This window comes from Osmerus eperlanus, chromosome 26, assembly GCF_963692335.1.
Source record: "Osmerus eperlanus chromosome 26, fOsmEpe2.1, whole genome shotgun sequence".
Taxonomy (NCBI): Eukaryota; Metazoa; Chordata; class Actinopteri; order Osmeriformes; family Osmeridae; genus Osmerus; species Osmerus eperlanus.
In genome coordinates this window covers 200,358-216,062 of record NC_085043.1, presented here as the reverse complement: position 1 = coordinate 216,062, position 15,705 = coordinate 200,358, and the positions used below count along the sequence as shown (strand labels likewise).

At 56.7% G+C, this 15,705-nt stretch overlaps 16 non-coding genes and 3 pseudogenes across 16 annotated transcripts; all 19 read left to right on the top strand.

Annotated features, from left to right (window-relative positions):
- The first annotated feature begins 30 nt into the window (after nucleotides 1–30).
- LOC134013232 (U2 spliceosomal RNA) lies at nucleotides 31–221 on the top strand. The gene has a single exon (XR_009928751.1). It is a non-coding gene; the product is annotated as a U2 spliceosomal RNA (small nuclear RNA).
- Nucleotides 222–791: 570 nt separating this feature from the next.
- On the top strand, nucleotides 792–909 carry LOC134013424 (U5 spliceosomal RNA). Its single transcript, XR_009928912.1, has one exon. It is a non-coding gene; the product is annotated as a U5 spliceosomal RNA (small nuclear RNA).
- Nucleotides 910–2,135: 1,226 nt separating this feature from the next.
- LOC134013265 (U2 spliceosomal RNA) lies at nucleotides 2,136–2,342 on the top strand (annotated as a pseudogene).
- Nucleotides 2,343–2,901: 559 nt separating this feature from the next.
- Nucleotides 2,902–3,019, top strand: LOC134013423 (U5 spliceosomal RNA). Its single transcript, XR_009928911.1, has one exon. It is a non-coding gene; the product is annotated as a U5 spliceosomal RNA (small nuclear RNA).
- A 598-nt stretch (nucleotides 3,020–3,617) lies between these two features.
- Nucleotides 3,618–3,808, top strand: LOC134013231 (U2 spliceosomal RNA). The gene has a single exon (XR_009928750.1). It is a non-coding gene; the product is annotated as a U2 spliceosomal RNA (small nuclear RNA).
- A 570-nt stretch (nucleotides 3,809–4,378) lies between these two features.
- LOC134013422 (U5 spliceosomal RNA) lies at nucleotides 4,379–4,496 on the top strand. The gene has a single exon (XR_009928910.1). It is a non-coding gene; the product is annotated as a U5 spliceosomal RNA (small nuclear RNA).
- Nucleotides 4,497–5,726: 1,230 nt separating this feature from the next.
- LOC134013264 (U2 spliceosomal RNA) lies at nucleotides 5,727–5,933 on the top strand (annotated as a pseudogene).
- Nucleotides 5,934–6,509: 576 nt separating this feature from the next.
- Nucleotides 6,510–6,627, top strand: LOC134013421 (U5 spliceosomal RNA). Its single transcript, XR_009928909.1, has one exon. It is a non-coding gene; the product is annotated as a U5 spliceosomal RNA (small nuclear RNA).
- Nucleotides 6,628–7,357: 730 nt separating this feature from the next.
- LOC134013230 (U2 spliceosomal RNA) lies at nucleotides 7,358–7,548 on the top strand. Its single transcript, XR_009928749.1, has one exon. It is a non-coding gene; the product is annotated as a U2 spliceosomal RNA (small nuclear RNA).
- Nucleotides 7,549–8,119: 571 nt separating this feature from the next.
- On the top strand, nucleotides 8,120–8,237 carry LOC134013420 (U5 spliceosomal RNA). Its single transcript, XR_009928908.1, has one exon. It is a non-coding gene; the product is annotated as a U5 spliceosomal RNA (small nuclear RNA).
- A 594-nt stretch (nucleotides 8,238–8,831) lies between these two features.
- Nucleotides 8,832–9,022, top strand: LOC134013229 (U2 spliceosomal RNA). Its single transcript, XR_009928748.1, has one exon. It is a non-coding gene; the product is annotated as a U2 spliceosomal RNA (small nuclear RNA).
- Nucleotides 9,023–9,594: 572 nt separating this feature from the next.
- On the top strand, nucleotides 9,595–9,712 carry LOC134013419 (U5 spliceosomal RNA). Its single transcript, XR_009928907.1, has one exon. It is a non-coding gene; the product is annotated as a U5 spliceosomal RNA (small nuclear RNA).
- Nucleotides 9,713–10,942: 1,230 nt separating this feature from the next.
- LOC134013263 (U2 spliceosomal RNA) lies at nucleotides 10,943–11,149 on the top strand (annotated as a pseudogene).
- A 570-nt stretch (nucleotides 11,150–11,719) lies between these two features.
- Nucleotides 11,720–11,837, top strand: LOC134013417 (U5 spliceosomal RNA). The gene has a single exon (XR_009928905.1). It is a non-coding gene; the product is annotated as a U5 spliceosomal RNA (small nuclear RNA).
- Nucleotides 11,838–12,567: 730 nt separating this feature from the next.
- On the top strand, nucleotides 12,568–12,758 carry LOC134013228 (U2 spliceosomal RNA). Its single transcript, XR_009928747.1, has one exon. It is a non-coding gene; the product is annotated as a U2 spliceosomal RNA (small nuclear RNA).
- A 570-nt stretch (nucleotides 12,759–13,328) lies between these two features.
- LOC134013416 (U5 spliceosomal RNA) lies at nucleotides 13,329–13,446 on the top strand. Its single transcript, XR_009928904.1, has one exon. It is a non-coding gene; the product is annotated as a U5 spliceosomal RNA (small nuclear RNA).
- A 586-nt stretch (nucleotides 13,447–14,032) lies between these two features.
- LOC134013227 (U2 spliceosomal RNA) lies at nucleotides 14,033–14,223 on the top strand. The gene has a single exon (XR_009928746.1). It is a non-coding gene; the product is annotated as a U2 spliceosomal RNA (small nuclear RNA).
- Nucleotides 14,224–14,793: 570 nt separating this feature from the next.
- LOC134013415 (U5 spliceosomal RNA) lies at nucleotides 14,794–14,911 on the top strand. The gene has a single exon (XR_009928903.1). It is a non-coding gene; the product is annotated as a U5 spliceosomal RNA (small nuclear RNA).
- Nucleotides 14,912–15,501: 590 nt separating this feature from the next.
- Nucleotides 15,502–15,692, top strand: LOC134013226 (U2 spliceosomal RNA). Its single transcript, XR_009928745.1, has one exon. It is a non-coding gene; the product is annotated as a U2 spliceosomal RNA (small nuclear RNA).
- The last annotated feature ends 13 nt before the right edge of the window (nucleotides 15,693–15,705 follow it).

The following is a 15,705-nucleotide window of genomic DNA, read 5'->3' as shown; positions in this document are numbered from 1 at the left end:
CGCGCGCGGGGGGCGTCCGATAATGCGGTCATCGCTTCTCGGCCTTTTGGCTAAGATCAAGTGTAGTATCTGTTCTTATCAGTTTAATATCTGATATGTCCTCCATGCGAGGACAACATATTAAACGGATTTTTGCAACAGGGAGTCGGAACAGGGGCTCGCTCCGTCCGCTCCGCGCATCGCCCCGGTATTGCAGCGTCTCCGGGAAGGGTGCACTCTTTCTAAGCGTGTCAAAGAGAAAAGCTAGTGAAAAAAAGGGGGTGTGGGCGGAGCCCTGTCGGCCGGTGGCGTTTTCCCGCCCTTTTAGATATAAAAAAAAAAAAAAAAAAAAGTGAGGTGAGTGACCTCAAAGGGGGGGGGGCTGTGAGTGAGTGAGTGAGTGAGTGAGTGAGTGAGTGAGAGAGAGAGAGAGAGAGAGAGAGAGAGAGAGAGAGAGAGAGAGAGAGAGAGAGAGAGAACTGGCTGACAGTCAGCGGCCGAGGTGAAAAATGGGAAGGCAATCGGAATGAGTTTTTTATCGCCGTGTCAGCCCACACCAACACGGAGTCGACTGGCTGGAAGGCGCATACGATAAACACGTAGGGATCTTAATCGAGAAAAAGCGATACGTGAAATGGAGAAATTGCGGCGATAAAAGAGAAGCCAAGCGGGCGGGCGGGCCGAGCCCCTCCGCAGGCCCGTGGCGTTTCCGCGCCTTTTTTTCCCGATAAGGATGCGGTTCGCCGCCGCGGACGGGTGAGTCAGGGCCAACGGAGGGGTTGGGGGTAGGCCGTTTGGGCCGTTTCAAATCGGCACTCTGGTTCCCCTTCAGCACGCACAAGCCTTTCGCCTTTTACTAAAGACTTCCGTGGAGGGGAACGCCGACGAGTGGAACGTGGTATTTTTGGGAGGCTTTGCCCGAGGGAGGGCAGAGCCTGATGGACGTGTGACAAAAGCAGGGTAAGGTTGGCTTTGGGGTTGCGTGCGTGCGTGCGTGCGTGCGTGCGTGCAAGGCAGGTTTTGTTTTTGCATCTTCTGTAGCCGTTTAAATTCTGTTGCCTTTTCCTTTGATTTCCTCTTCCGTCCCCGCTTCTTCTGCGGCTTTTGGCCTTGGCTTTCGGCTTCCGTCCCTGCTTGGCTTTGGGGTTAGGTGCGTGCGTGCGTGCGTGCGTGCGTGCGTGCGTGCGTGCGGGTAAGGCTTTTGTCTTTGCTTCTTCTGTAGCCGTTTCAATTCTGTTGCCTTTTGGCCTGGGCTTTCCGCTTCCGTCCCGCTTCCTCTGCGGCTTTTGGCCTGGGCTTTCCGCTTCCGTCCCCGCTTCCTCTGCGGCTTTTGGCCTGGGCTTTCCGCTTCCGTCCCCGCTTCCTCTGCGGCTTTTGGCCTGGGCTTTCCGCTTCCGTCCCCGCTTCCTCTGCGGCTTCTGGCCTGGGCTTTCCGCTTCCGTAGTTTCGGCCGTTCTTGGTGTGGCGACCGAGTGGCCCAGCCGGTGCACGGAGGGTCCGCGCGCGGGGGGCGTCCGATAATGCGGTCATCGCTTCTCGGCCTTTTGGCTAAGATCAAGTGAGTATCTGCTCATATCGAGCAGATATTGGCCCGCCCCCGTCGATACTGGATCGCCTGATAGGGATCCGGTGACGGGGGTGGGTCGAAGCGGTCGTTTGCCTGGGGGTTTCGGCCCCGACGCCAGACGGGGACTTGTCCCCTTTTCAGAACGTTGGGTGCTTCGGCACCCAACGTTGCTGGTAACCCAGAGGCGGGCCAGGCCGCCGGAGGGAACCAACGGTTGGACGGACGGAGGGCCGGACTACCAGGATTTGGAATCCTCGCAAGAGGATAGGAAATCCTCGCCGAAGGGCAGCCTGGGAGAAGTGGCGAAGGGATGGTGCCTTCCCAGGGGCCGTCGCGATAGAGGGCAGAGGGCCAGTCGCTCGACTCCACTGGCGAGGACGACGGGAGGAGAGGGAGACGGAGCCATCGGGGCGGAAGCCTAGATGGACCCCGTCGAACTTGGACTTCCACTTGTAACCCCCTAGGGGGCAATTGTTATGTGCGCCGCCTCGGCGGCTTTTGTCCTGTACCCCCTTGTGGGGATTCTGTACTTGTATCGGACTGTCTTGTGGATTGTCTTTTATTTGAAAGTTTTTACGAATTGATCAATACTTCTTTTTCTTTTTTTTTAGAAGAAAAAAAAAAAAAAAAAAAAAAAAAAAAATCTGTTCTTATCAGTTTAATATCTGATATGTCCTCCATGCGAGGACAACATATTAAACGGATTTTTGCAACAGGGAGTCGGAACAGGGGCTCGCTCCGTCCGCTCCGCGCATCGCCCCGGTATTGCAGCGTCTCCGGGAAGGGTGCACTCTTTCTAAGCGTGTCAAAGAGAAAAGCTAGTGAAAAAAAGGGGGTGTGGGCGGAGCCCTGTCGGCCGGTGGCGTTTTCCCGCCCTTTTAGATATAAAAAAAAAAAAAAAAAAAAAAAAAAAAAGTGAGGTGAGTGACCTCAAAGGGGGGGGGGCTGTGAGTGAGTGAGTGAGTGAGTGAGTGAGTGAGTGAGAGAGAGAGAGAGAGAGAGAGAGAGAGAGAGAGAGAGAACTGGCTGACAGTCAGCGGCCGAGGTGAAAAATGGGAAGGCAATCGGAATGAGTTTTTTATCGCCGTGTCAGCCCACACCAACACGGAGTCGACTGGCTGGAAGGCGCATACGATAAACACGTAGGGATCTTAATCGAGAAAAAGCGATACGTGAAATGGAGAAATTGCGGCGATAAAAGAGAAGCCAAGCGGGCGGGCGGGCCGAGCCCCTCCGCAGGCCCGTGGCGTTTCCGCGCCTTTTTTTCCCGATAAGGATGCGGTTCGCCGCCGCGGACGGGTGAGTCAGGGCCAACGGAGGGGTTGGGGGTAGGCCGTTTGGGCCGTTTCAAATCGGCACTCTGGTTCCCCTTCAGCACGCACAAGCCTTTCGCCTTTTACTAAAGACTTCCGTGGAGGGGAACGCCGACGAGTGGAACGTGGTATTTTTGGGAGGCTTTGCCCGAGGGAGGGCAGAGCCTGATGGACGTGTGACAAAAGCAGGGTAAGGTTGGCTTTGGGGTTGCGTGCGTGCGTGCGTGCGTGCGTGCGTGCAAGGCAGGTTTTGTTTTTGCATCTTCTGTAGCCGTTTCAATTCTGTTGCCTTTTCCTTTGATTTCCTCTTCCGTCCCCGCTTCTTCTGCGGCTTTTGGCCTTGGCTTTCGGCTTCCGTCCCTGCTTGGCTTTGGGGTTAGGTGCGTGCGTGCGTGCGTGCGTGCGTGCGTGCGTGCGTGCGGGTAAGGCTTTTGTCTTTGCTTCTTCTGTAGCCGTTTCAATTCTGTTGCCTTTTGGCCTGGGCTTTCCGCTTCCGTCCCGCTTCCTCTGCGGCTTTTGGCCTGGGCTTTCCGCTTCCGTCCCCGCTTCCTCTGCGGCTTTTGGCCTGGGCTTTCCGCTTCCGTCCCCGCTTCCTCTGCGGCTTTTGGCCTGGGCTTTCCGCTTCCGTCCCCGCTTCCTCTGCGGCTTCTGGCCTGGGCTTTCCGCTTCCGTAGTTTCGGCCGTTCTTGGTGTGGCGACCGAGTGGCCCAGCCGGTGCACGGAGGGTCCGCGCGCGGGGGGCGTCCGATAATGCGGTCATCGCTTCTCGGCCTTTTGGCTAAGATCAAGTGTAGTATCTGTTCTTATCAGTTTAATATCTGATATGTCCTCCATGCGAGGACAACATATTAAACGGATTTTTGCAACAGGGAGTCGGAACAGGGGCTCGCTCCGTCCGCTCCGCGCATCGCCCCGGTATTGCAGCGTCTCCGGGAAGGGTGCACTCTTTCTAAGCGTGTCAAAGAGAAAAGCTAGTGAAAAAAAGGGGGTGTGGGCGGAGCCCTGTCGGCCGGTGGCGTTTTCCCGCCCTTTTAGATATAAAAAAAAAAAAAAAAAAAAGTGAGGTGAGTGACCTCAAAGGGGGGGGGGCTGTGAGTGAGTGAGTGAGTGAGTGAGTGAGTGAGTGAGAGAGAGAGAGAGAGAGAGAGAGAGAGAGAGAGAGAGAGAGAGAGAGAGAGAGAGAGAACTGGCTGACAGTCAGCGGCCGAGGTGAAAAATGGGAAGGCAATCGGAATGAGTTTTTTATCGCCGTGTCAGCCCACACCAACACGGAGTCGACTGGCTGGAAGGCGCATACGATAAACACGTAGGGATCTTAATCGAGAAAAAGCGATACGTGAAATGGAGAAATTGCGGCGATAAAAGAGAAGCCAAGCGGGCGGGCGGGCCGAGCCCCTCCGCAGGCCCGTGGCGTTTCCGCGCCTTTTTTTCCCGATAAGGATGCGGTTCGCCGCCGCGGACGGGTGAGTCAGGGCCAACGGAGGGGTTGGGGGTAGGCCGTTTGGGCCGTTTCAAATCGGCACTCTGGTTCCCCTTCAGCACGCACAAGCCTTTCGCCTTTTACTAAAGACTTCCGTGGAGGGGAACGCCGACGAGTGGAACGTGGTATTTTTGGGAGGCTTTGCCCGAGGGAGGGCAGAGCCTGATGGACGTGTGACAAAAGCAGGGTAAGGTTGGCTTTGGGGTTGCGTGCGTGCGTGCGTGCGTGCGTGCGTGCAAGGCAGGTTTTGTTTTTGCATCTTCTGTAGCCGTTTCAATTCTGTTGCCTTTTCCTTTGATTTCCTCTTCCGTCCCCGCTTCTTCTGCGGCTTTTGGCCTTGGCTTTCGGCTTCCGTCCCTGCTTGGCTTTGGGGTTAGGTGCGTGCGTGCGTGCGTGCGTGCGTGCGTGCGTGCGTGCGTGCGGGTAAGGCTTTTGTCTTTGCTTCTTCTGTAGCCGTTTCAATTCTGTTGCCTTTTGGCCTGGGCTTTCCGCTTCCGTCCCGCTTCCTCTGCGGCTTTTGGCCTGGGCTTTCCGCTTCCGTCCCCGCTTCCTCTGCGGCTTTTGGCCTGGGCTTTCCGCTTCCGTCCCCGCTTCCTCTGCGGCTTTTGGCCTGGGCTTTCCGCTTCCGTCCCCGCTTCCTCTGCGGCTTCTGGCCTGGGCTTTCCGCTTCCGTAGTTTCGGCCGTTCTTGGTGTGGCGACCGAGTGGCCCAGCCGGTGCACGGAGGGTCCGCGCGCGGGGGGCGTCCGATAATGCGGTCATCGCTTCTCGGCCTTTTGGCTAAGATCAAGTGAGTATCTGCTCATATCGAGCAGATATTGGCCCGCCCCCGTCGATACTGGATCGCCTGATAGGGATCCGGTGACGGGGGTGGGTCGAAGCGGTCGTTTGCCTGGGGGTTTCGGCCCCGACGCCAGACGGGGACTTGTCCCCTTTTCAGAACGTTGGGTGCTTCGGCACCCAACGTTGCTGGTAACCCAGAGGCGGGCCAGGCCGCCGGAGGGAACCAACGGTTGGACGGACGGAGGGCCGGACTACCAGGATTTGGAATCCTCGCAAGAGGATAGGAAATCCTCGCCGAAGGGCAGCCTGGGAGAAGTGGCGAAGGGATGGTGCCTTCCCAGGGGCCGTCGCGATAGAGGGCAGAGGGCCAGTCGCTCGACTCCACTGGCGAGGACGACGGGAGGAGAGGGAGACGGAGCCATCGGGGCGGAAGCCTAGATGGACCCCGTCGAACTTGGACTTCCACTTGTAACCCCCTAGGGGGCAATTGTTATGTGCGCCGCCTCGGCGGCTTTTGTCCTGTACCCCCTTGTGGGGATTCTGTACTTGTATCGGACTGTCTTGTGGATTGTCTTTTATTTGAAAGTTTTTACGAATTGATCAATACTTCTTTTTCTTTTTTTTTAGAAGAAAAAAAAAAAAAAAAAAAAAAAAAAAAATCTGTTCTTATCAGTTTAATATCTGATATGTCCTCCATGCGAGGACAACATATTAAACGGATTTTTGCAACAGGGAGTCGGAACAGGGGCTCGCTCCGTCCGCTCCGCGCATCGCCCCGGTATTGCAGCGTCTCCGGGAAGGGTGCACTCTTTCTAAGCGTGTCAAAGAGAAAAGCTAGTGAAAAAAAGGGGGTGTGGGCGGAGCCCTGTCGGCCGGTGGCGTTTTCCCGCCCTTTTAGATATAAAAAAAAAAAAAAAAAAAAGTGAGGTGAGTGACCTCAAAGGGGGGGGGGCTGTGAGTGAGTGAGTGAGTGAGTGAGTGAGTGAGTGAGAGAGAGAGAGAGAGAGAGAGAGAGAGAGAGAGAGAGAGAGAGAGAGAGAGAGAGAGAGAGAGAACTGGCTGACAGTCAGCGGCCGAGGTGAAAAATGGGAAGGCAATCGGAATGAGTTTTTTATCGCCGTGTCAGCCCACACCAACACGGAGTCGACTGGCTGGAAGGCGCATACGATAAACACGTAGGGATCTTAATCGAGAAAAAGCGATACGTGAAATGGAGAAATTGCGGCGATAAAAGAGAAGCCAAGCGGGCGGGCGGGCCGAGCCCCTCCGCAGGCCCGTGGCGTTTCCGCGCCTTTTTTTCCCGATAAGGATGCGGTTCGCCGCCGCGGACGGGTGAGTCAGGGCCAACGGAGGGGTTGGGGGTAGGCCGTTTGGGCCGTTTCAAATCGGCACTCTGGTTCCCCTTCAGCACGCACAAGCCTTTCGCCTTTTACTAAAGACTTCCGTGGAGGGGAACGCCGACGAGTGGAACGTGGTATTTTTGGGAGGCTTTGCCCGAGGGAGGGCAGAGCCTGATGGACGTGTGACAAAAGCAGGGTAAGGTTGGCTTTGGGGTTGCGTGCGTGCGTGCGTGCGTGCGTGCAAGGCAGGTTTTGTTTTTGCATCTTCTGTAGCCGTTTCAATTCTGTTGCCTTTTCCTTTGATTTCCTCTTCCGTCCCCGCTTCTTCTGCGGCTTTTGGCCTTGGCTTTCGGCTTCCGTCCCTGCTTGGCTTTGGGGTTAGGTGCGTGCGTGCGTGCGTGCGTGCGTGCGTGCGTGCGTGCGTGCGGGTAAGGCTTTTGTCTTTGCTTCTTCTGTAGCCGTTTCAATTCTGTTGCCTTTTGGCCTGGGCTTTCCGCTTCCGTCCCGCTTCCTCTGCGGCTTTTGGCCTGGGCTTTCCGCTTCCGTCCCCGCTTCCTCTGCGGCTTTTGGCCTGGGCTTTCCGCTTCCGTCCCCGCTTCCTCTGCGGCTTTTGGCCTGGGCTTTCCGCTTCCGTCCCCGCTTCCTCTGCGGCTTTTGGCCTGGGCTTTCCGCTTCCGTCCCCGCTTCCTCTGCGGCTTTTGGCCTGGGCTTTCCGCTTCCGTCCCCGCTTCCTCTGCGGCTTTTGGCCTGGGCTTTCCGCTTCCGTCCCCGCTTCCTCTGCGGCTTCTGGCCTGGGCTTTCCGCTTCCGTAGTTTCGGCCGTTCTTGGTGTGGCGACCGAGTGGCCCAGCCGGTGCACGGAGGGTCCGCGCGCGGGGGGCGTCCGATAATGCGGTCATCGCTTCTCGGCCTTTTGGCTAAGATCAAGTGTAGTATCTGTTCTTATCAGTTTAATATCTGATATGTCCTCCATGCGAGGACAACATATTAAACGGATTTTTGCAACAGGGAGTCGGAACAGGGGCTCGCTCCGTCCGCTCCGCGCATCGCCCCGGTATTGCAGCGTCTCCGGGAAGGGTGCACTCTTTCTAAGCGTGTCAAAGAGAAAAGCTAGTGAAAAAAAGGGGGTGTGGGCGGAGCCCTGTCGGCCGGTGGCGTTTTCCCGCCCTTTTAGATATAAAAAAAAAAAAAAAAAAAAAAAAAAAAAGTGAGGTGAGTGACCTCAAAGGGGGGGGGGCTGTGAGTGAGTGAGTGAGTGAGTGAGTGAGTGAGTGAGAGAGAGAGAGAGAGAGAGAGAGAGAGAGAGAGAGAGAGAGAGAGAGAGAACTGGCTGACAGTCAGCGGCCGAGGTGAAAAATGGGAAGGCAATCGGAATGAGTTTTTTATCGCCGTGTCAGCCCACACCAACACGGAGTCGACTGGCTGGAAGGCGCATACGATAAACACGTAGGGATCTTAATCGAGAAAAAGCGATACGTGAAATGGAGAAATTGCGGCGATAAAAGAGAAGCCAAGCGGGCGGGCGGGCCGAGCCCCTCCGCAGGCCCGTGGCGTTTCCGCGCCTTTTTTTCCCGATAAGGATGCGGTTCGCCGCCGCGGACGGGTGAGTCAGGGCCAACGGAGGGGTTGGGGGTAGGCCGTTTGGGCCGTTTCAAATCGGCACTCTGGTTCCCCTTCAGCACGCACAAGCCTTTCGCCTTTTACTAAAGACTTCCGTGGAGGGGAACGCCGACGAGTGGAACGTGGTATTTTTGGGAGGCTTTGCCCGAGGGAGGGCAGAGCCTGATGGACGTGTGACAAAAGCAGGGTAAGGTTGGCTTTGGGGTTGCGTGCGTGCGTGCGTGCGTGCGTGCGTGCAAGGCAGGTTTTGTTTTTGCATCTTCTGTAGCCGTTTCAATTCTGTTGCCTTTTCCTTTGATTTCCTCTTCCGTCCCCGCTTCTTCTGCGGCTTTTGGCCTTGGCTTTCGGCTTCCGTCCCTGCTTGGCTTTGGGGTTAGGTGCGTGCGTGCGTGCGTGCGTGCGTGCGTGCGTGCGGGTAAGGCTTTTGTCTTTGCTTCTTCTGTAGCCGTTTCAATTCTGTTGCCTTTTGGCCTGGGCTTTCCGCTTCCGTCCCGCTTCCTCTGCGGCTTTTGGCCTGGGCTTTCCGCTTCCGTCCCCGCTTCCTCTGCGGCTTTTGGCCTGGGCTTTCCGCTTCCGTCCCCGCTTCCTCTGCGGCTTTTGGCCTGGGCTTTCCGCTTCCGTCCCCGCTTCCTCTGCGGCTTCTGGCCTGGGCTTTCCGCTTCCGTAGTTTCGGCCGTTCTTGGTGTGGCGACCGAGTGGCCCAGCCGGTGCACGGAGGGTCCGCGCGCGGGGGGCGTCCGATAATGCGGTCATCGCTTCTCGGCCTTTTGGCTAAGATCAAGTGTAGTATCTGTTCTTATCAGTTTAATATCTGATATGTCCTCCATGCGAGGACAACATATTAAACGGATTTTTGCAACAGGGAGTCGGAACAGGGGCTCGCTCCGTCCGCTCCGCGCATCGCCCCGGTATTGCAGCGTCTCCGGGAAGGGTGCACTCTTTCTAAGCGTGTCAAAGAGAAAAGCTAGTGAAAAAAAGGGGGTGTGGGCGGAGCCCTGTCGGCCGGTGGCGTTTTCCCGCCCTTTTAGATATAAAAAAAAAAAAAAAAAAAAGTGAGGTGAGTGACCTCAAAGGGGGGGGGGCTGTGAGTGAGTGAGTGAGTGAGTGAGTGAGTGAGTGAGAGAGAGAGAGAGAGAGAGAGAGAGAGAGAGAGAGAGAGAGAGAGAGAGAGAGAGAGAGAACTGGCTGACAGTCAGCGGCCGAGGTGAAAAATGGGAAGGCAATCGGAATGAGTTTTTTATCGCCGTGTCAGCCCACACCAACACGGAGTCGACTGGCTGGAAGGCGCATACGATAAACACGTAGGGATCTTAATCGAGAAAAAGCGATACGTGAAATGGAGAAATTGCGGCGATAAAAGAGAAGCCAAGCGGGCGGGCGGGCCGAGCCCCTCCGCAGGCCCGTGGCGTTTCCGCGCCTTTTTTTCCCGATAAGGATGCGGTTCGCCGCCGCGGACGGGTGAGTCAGGGCCAACGGAGGGGTTGGGGGTAGGCCGTTTGGGCCGTTTCAAATCGGCACTCTGGTTCCCCTTCAGCACGCACAAGCCTTTCGCCTTTTACTAAAGACTTCCGTGGAGGGGAACGCCGACGAGTGGAACGTGGTATTTTTGGGAGGCTTTGCCCGAGGGAGGGCAGAGCCTGATGGACGTGTGACAAAAGCAGGGTAAGGTTGGCTTTGGGGTTGCGTGCGTGCGTGCGTGCGTGCGTGCGTGCAAGGCAGGTTTTGTTTTTGCATCTTCTGTAGCCGTTTCAATTCTGTTGCCTTTTCCTTTGATTTCCTCTTCCGTCCCCGCTTCTTCTGCGGCTTTTGGCCTTGGCTTTCGGCTTCCGTCCCTGCTTGGCTTTGGGGTTAGGTGCGTGCGTGCGTGCGTGCGTGCGTGCGTGCGTGCGTGCGTGCGGGTAAGGCTTTTGTCTTTGCTTCTTCTGTAGCCGTTTCAATTCTGTTGCCTTTTGGCCTGGGCTTTCCGCTTCCGTCCCGCTTCCTCTGCGGCTTTTGGCCTGGGCTTTCCGCTTCCGTCCCCGCTTCCTCTGCGGCTTTTGGCCTGGGCTTTCCGCTTCCGTCCCCGCTTCCTCTGCGGCTTTTGGCCTGGGCTTTCCGCTTCCGTCCCCGCTTCCTCTGCGGCTTCTGGCCTGGGCTTTCCGCTTCCGTAGTTTCGGCCGTTCTTGGTGTGGCGACCGAGTGGCCCAGCCGGTGCACGGAGGGTCCGCGCGCGGGGGGCGTCCGATAATGCGGTCATCGCTTCTCGGCCTTTTGGCTAAGATCAAGTGAGTATCTGCTCATATCGAGCAGATATTGGCCCGCCCCCGTCGATACTGGATCGCCTGATAGGGATCCGGTGACGGGGGTGGGTCGAAGCGGTCGTTTGCCTGGGGGTTTCGGCCCCGACGCCAGACGGGGACTTGTCCCCTTTTCAGAACGTTGGGTGCTTCGGCACCCAACGTTGCTGGTAACCCAGAGGCGGGCCAGGCCGCCGGAGGGAACCAACGGTTGGACGGACGGAGGGCCGGACTACCAGGATTTGGAATCCTCGCAAGAGGATAGGAAATCCTCGCCGAAGGGCAGCCTGGGAGAAGTGGCGAAGGGATGGTGCCTTCCCAGGGGCCGTCGCGATAGAGGGCAGAGGGCCAGTCGCTCGACTCCACTGGCGAGGACGACGGGAGGAGAGGGAGACGGAGCCATCGGGGCGGAAGCCTAGATGGACCCCGTCGAACTTGGACTTCCACTTGTAACCCCCTAGGGGGCAATTGTTATGTGCGCCGCCTCGGCGGCTTTTGTCCTGTACCCCCTTGTGGGGATTCTGTACTTGTATCGGACTGTCTTGTGGATTGTCTTTTATTTGAAAGTTTTTACGAATTGATCAATACTTCTTTTTCTTTTTTTTTAGAAGAAAAAAAAAAAAAAAAAAAAAAAAAAAAATCTGTTCTTATCAGTTTAATATCTGATATGTCCTCCATGCGAGGACAACATATTAAACGGATTTTTGCAACAGGGAGTCGGAACAGGGGCTCGCTCCGTCCGCTCCGCGCATCGCCCCGGTATTGCAGCGTCTCCGGGAAGGGTGCACTCTTTCTAAGCGTGTCAAAGAGAAAAGCTAGTGAAAAAAAGGGGGTGTGGGCGGAGCCCTGTCGGCCGGTGGCGTTTTCCCGCCCTTTTAGATATAAAAAAAAAAAAAAAAAAAAGTGAGGTGAGTGACCTCAAAGGGGGGGGGGCTGTGAGTGAGTGAGTGTGAGTGAGTGAGTGAGTGAGTGAGAGAGAGAGAGAGAGAGAGAGAGAGAGAGAGAGAGAGAGAGAGAGAGAGAGAGAGAACTGGCTGACAGTCAGCGGCCGAGGTGAAAAATGGGAAGGCAATCGGAATGAGTTTTTTATCGCCGTGTCAGCCCACACCAACACGGAGTCGACTGGCTGGAAGGCGCATACGATAAACACGTAGGGATCTTAATCGAGAAAAAGCGATACGTGAAATGGAGAAATTGCGGCGATAAAAGAGAAGCCAAGCGGGCGGGCGGGCCGAGCCCCTCCGCAGGCCCGTGGCGTTTCCGCGCCTTTTTTTCCCGATAAGGATGCGGTTCGCCGCCGCGGACGGGTGAGTCAGGGCCAACGGAGGGGTTGGGGGTAGGCCGTTTGGGCCGTTTCAAATCGGCACTCTGGTTCCCCTTCAGCACGCACAAGCCTTTCGCCTTTTACTAAAGACTTCCGTGGAGGGGAACGCCGACGAGTGGAACGTGGTATTTTTGGGAGGCTTTGCCCGAGGGAGGGCAGAGCCTGATGGACGTGTGACAAAAGCAGGGTAAGGTTGGCTTTGGGGTTGCGTGCGTGCGTGCGTGCGTGCGTGCGTGCAAGGCAGGTTTTGTTTTTGCATCTTCTGTAGCCGTTTCAATTCTGTTGCCTTTTCCTTTGATTTCCTCTTCCGTCCCCGCTTCTTCTGCGGCTTTTGGCCTTGGCTTTCGGCTTCCGTCCCTGCTTGGCTTTGGGGTTAGGTGCGTGCGTGCGTGCGTGCGTGCGTGCGTGCGTGCGTGCGGGTAAGGCTTTTGTCTTTGCTTCTTCTGTAGCCGTTTCAATTCTGTTGCCTTTTGGCCTGGGCTTTCCGCTTCCGTCCCGCTTCCTCTGCGGCTTTTGGCCTGGGCTTTCCGCTTCCGTCCCCGCTTCCTCTGCGGCTTTTGGCCTGGGCTTTCCGCTTCCGTCCCCGCTTCCTCTGCGGCTTTTGGCCTGGGCTTTCCGCTTCCGTCCCCGCTTCCTCTGCGGCTTTTGGCCTGGGCTTTCCGCTTCCGTCCCCGCTTCCTCTGCGGCTTTTGGCCTGGGCTTTCCGCTTCCGTCCCCGCTTCCTCTGCGGCTTTTGGCCTGGGCTTTCCGCTTCCGTCCCCGCTTCCTCTGCGGCTTCTGGCCTGGGCTTTCCGCTTCCGTAGTTTCGGCCGTTCTTGGTGTGGCGACCGAGTGGCCCAGCCGGTGCACGGAGGGTCCGCGCGCGGGGGGCGTCCGATAATGCGGTCATCGCTTCTCGGCCTTTTGGCTAAGATCAAGTGTAGTATCTGTTCTTATCAGTTTAATATCTGATATGTCCTCCATGCGAGGACAACATATTAAACGGATTTTTGCAACAGGGAGTCGGAACAGGGGCTCGCTCCGTCCGCTCCGCGCATCGCCCCGGTATTGCAGCGTCTCCGGGAAGGGTGCACTCTTTCTAAGCGTGTCAAAGAGAAAAGCTAGTGAAAAAAAGGGGGTGTGGGCGGAGCCCTGTCGGCCGGTGGCGTTTTCCCGCCCTTTTAGATATAAAAAAAAAAAAAAAAAAAAAAAAAAAAGTGAGGTGAGTGACCTCAAAGGGGGGGGGGCTGTGAGTGAGTGAGTGAGTGAGTGAGTGAGTGAGTGAGAGAGAGAGAGAGAGAGAGAGAGAGAGAGAGAGAGAGAGAGAGAGAGAGAACTGGCTGACAGTCAGCGGCCGAGGTGAAAAATGGGAAGGCAATCGGAATGAGTTTTTTATCGCCGTGTCAGCCCACACCAACACGGAGTCGACTGGCTGGAAGGCGCATACGATAAACACGTAGGGATCTTAATCGAGAAAAAGCGATACGTGAAATGGAGAAATTGCGGCGATAAAAGAGAAGCCAAGCGGGCGGGCGGGCCGAGCCCCTCCGCAGGCCCGTGGCGTTTCCGCGCCTTTTTTTCCCGATAAGGATGCGGTTCGCCGCCGCGGACGGGTGAGTCAGGGCCAACGGAGGGGTTGGGGGTAGGCCGTTTGGGCCGTTTCAAATCGGCACTCTGGTTCCCCTTCAGCACGCACAAGCCTTTCGCCTTTTACTAAAGACTTCCGTGGAGGGGAACGCCGACGAGTGGAACGTGGTATTTTTGGGAGGCTTTGCCCGAGGGAGGGCAGAGCCTGATGGACGTGTGACAAAAGCAGGGTAAGGTTGGCTTTGGGGTTGCGTGCGTGCGTGCGTGCGTGCGTGCGTGCAAGGCAGGTTTTGTTTTTGCATCTTCTGTAGCCGTTTCAATTCTGTTGCCTTTTCCTTTGATTTCCTCTTCCGTCCCCGCTTCTTCTGCGGCTTTTGGCCTTGGCTTTCGGCTTCCGTCCCTGCTTGGCTTTGGGGTTAGGTGCGTGCGTGCGTGCGTGCGTGCGTGCGGGTAAGGCTTTTGTCTTTGCTTCTTCTGTAGCCGTTTCAATTCTGTTGCCTTTTGGCCTGGGCTTTCCGCTTCCGTCCCGCTTCCTCTGCGGCTTTTGGCCTGGGCTTTCCGCTTCCGTCCCCGCTTCCTCTGCGGCTTTTGGCCTGGGCTTTCCGCTTCCGTCCCCGCTTCCTCTGCGGCTTTTGGCCTGGGCTTTCCGCTTCCGTCCCCGCTTCCTCTGCGGCTTCTGGCCTGGGCTTTCCGCTTCCGTAGTTTCGGCCGTTCTTGGTGTGGCGACCGAGTGGCCCAGCCGGTGCACGGAGGGTCCGCGCGCGGGGGGCGTCCGATAATGCGGTCATCGCTTCTCGGCCTTTTGGCTAAGATCAAGTGTAGTATCTGTTCTTATCAGTTTAATATCTGATATGTCCTCCATGCGAGGACAACATATTAAACGGATTTTTGCAACAGGGAGTCGGAACAGGGGCTCGCTCCGTCCGCTCCGCGCATCGCCCCGGTATTGCAGCGTCTCCGGGAAGGGTGCACTCTTTCTAAGCGTGTCAAAGAGAAAAGCTAGTGAAAAAAAGGGGGTGTGGGCGGAGCCCTGTCGGCCGGTGGCGTTTTCCCGCCCTTTTAGATATAAAAAAAAAAAAAAAAAAAAGTGAGGTGAGTGACCTCAAAGGGGGGGGGGCTGTGAGTGAGTGAGTGAGTGAGTGAGTGAGTGAGTGAGAGAGAGAGAGAGAGAGAGAGAGAGAGAGAGAGAGAGAGAGAGAGAGAGAGAGAGAGAACTGGCTGACAGTCAGCGGCCGAGGTGAAAAATGGGAAGGCAATCGGAATGAGTTTTTTATCGCCGTGTCAGCCCACACCAACACGGAGTCGACTGGCTGGAAGGCGCATACGATAAACACGTAGGGATCTTAATCGAGAAAAAGCGATACGTGAAATGGAGAAATTGCGGCGATAAAAGAGAAGCCAAGCGGGCGGGCGGGCCGAGCCCCTCCGCAGGCCCGTGGCGTTTCCGCGCCTTTTTTTCCCGATAAGGATGCGGTTCGCCGCCGCGGACGGGTGAGTCAGGGCCAACGGAGGGGTTGGGGGTAGGCCGTTTGGGCCGTTTCAAATCGGCACTCTGGTTCCCCTTCAGCACGCACAAGCCTTTCGCCTTTTACTAAAGACTTCCGTGGAGGGGAACGCCGACGAGTGGAACGTGGTATTTTTGGGAGGCTTTGCCCGAGGGAGGGCAGAGCCTGATGGACGTGTGACAAAAGCAGGGTAAGGTTGGCTTTGGGGTTGCGTGCGTGCGTGCGTGCGTGCGTGCGTGCAAGGCAGGTTTTGTTTTTGCATCTTCTGTAGCCGTTTCAATTCTGTTGCCTTTTCCTTTGATTTCCTCTTCCGTCCCCGCTTCTTCTGCGGCTTTTGGCCTTGGCTTTCGGCTTCCGTCCCTGCTTGGCTTTGGGGTTAGGTGCGTGCGTGCGTGCGTGCGTGCGTGCGTGCGGGTAAGGCTTTTGTCTTTGCTTCTTCTGTAGCCGTTTCAATTCTGTTGCCTTTTGGCCTGGGCTTTCCGCTTCCGTCCCGCTTCCTCTGCGGCTTTTGGCCTGGGCTTTCCGCTTCCGTCCCCGCTTCCTCTGCGGCTTTTGGCCTGGGCTTTCCGCTTCCGTCCCCGCTTCCTCTGCGGCTTTTGGCCTGGGCTTTCCGCTTCCGTCCCCGCTTCCTCTGCGGCTTCTGGCCTGGGCTTTCCGCTTCCGTAGTTTCGGCCGTTCTTGGTGTGGCGACCGAGTGGCCCAGCCGGTGCACGGAGGGTCCGCGCGCGGGGGGCGTCCGATAATGCGGTCATCGCTTCTCGGCCTTTTGGCTAAGATCAAGTGTAGTATCTGTTCTTATCAGTTTAATATCTGATATGTCCTCCATGCGAGGACAACATATTAAACGGATTTTTGCAACAGGGAGTCGGAACAGGGGCTCGCTCCGTCCGCTCCGCGCATCGCCCCGGTATTGCAGCGTCTCCGGGAAGGGTGCACTCTTTCTAAGCGTGTCAA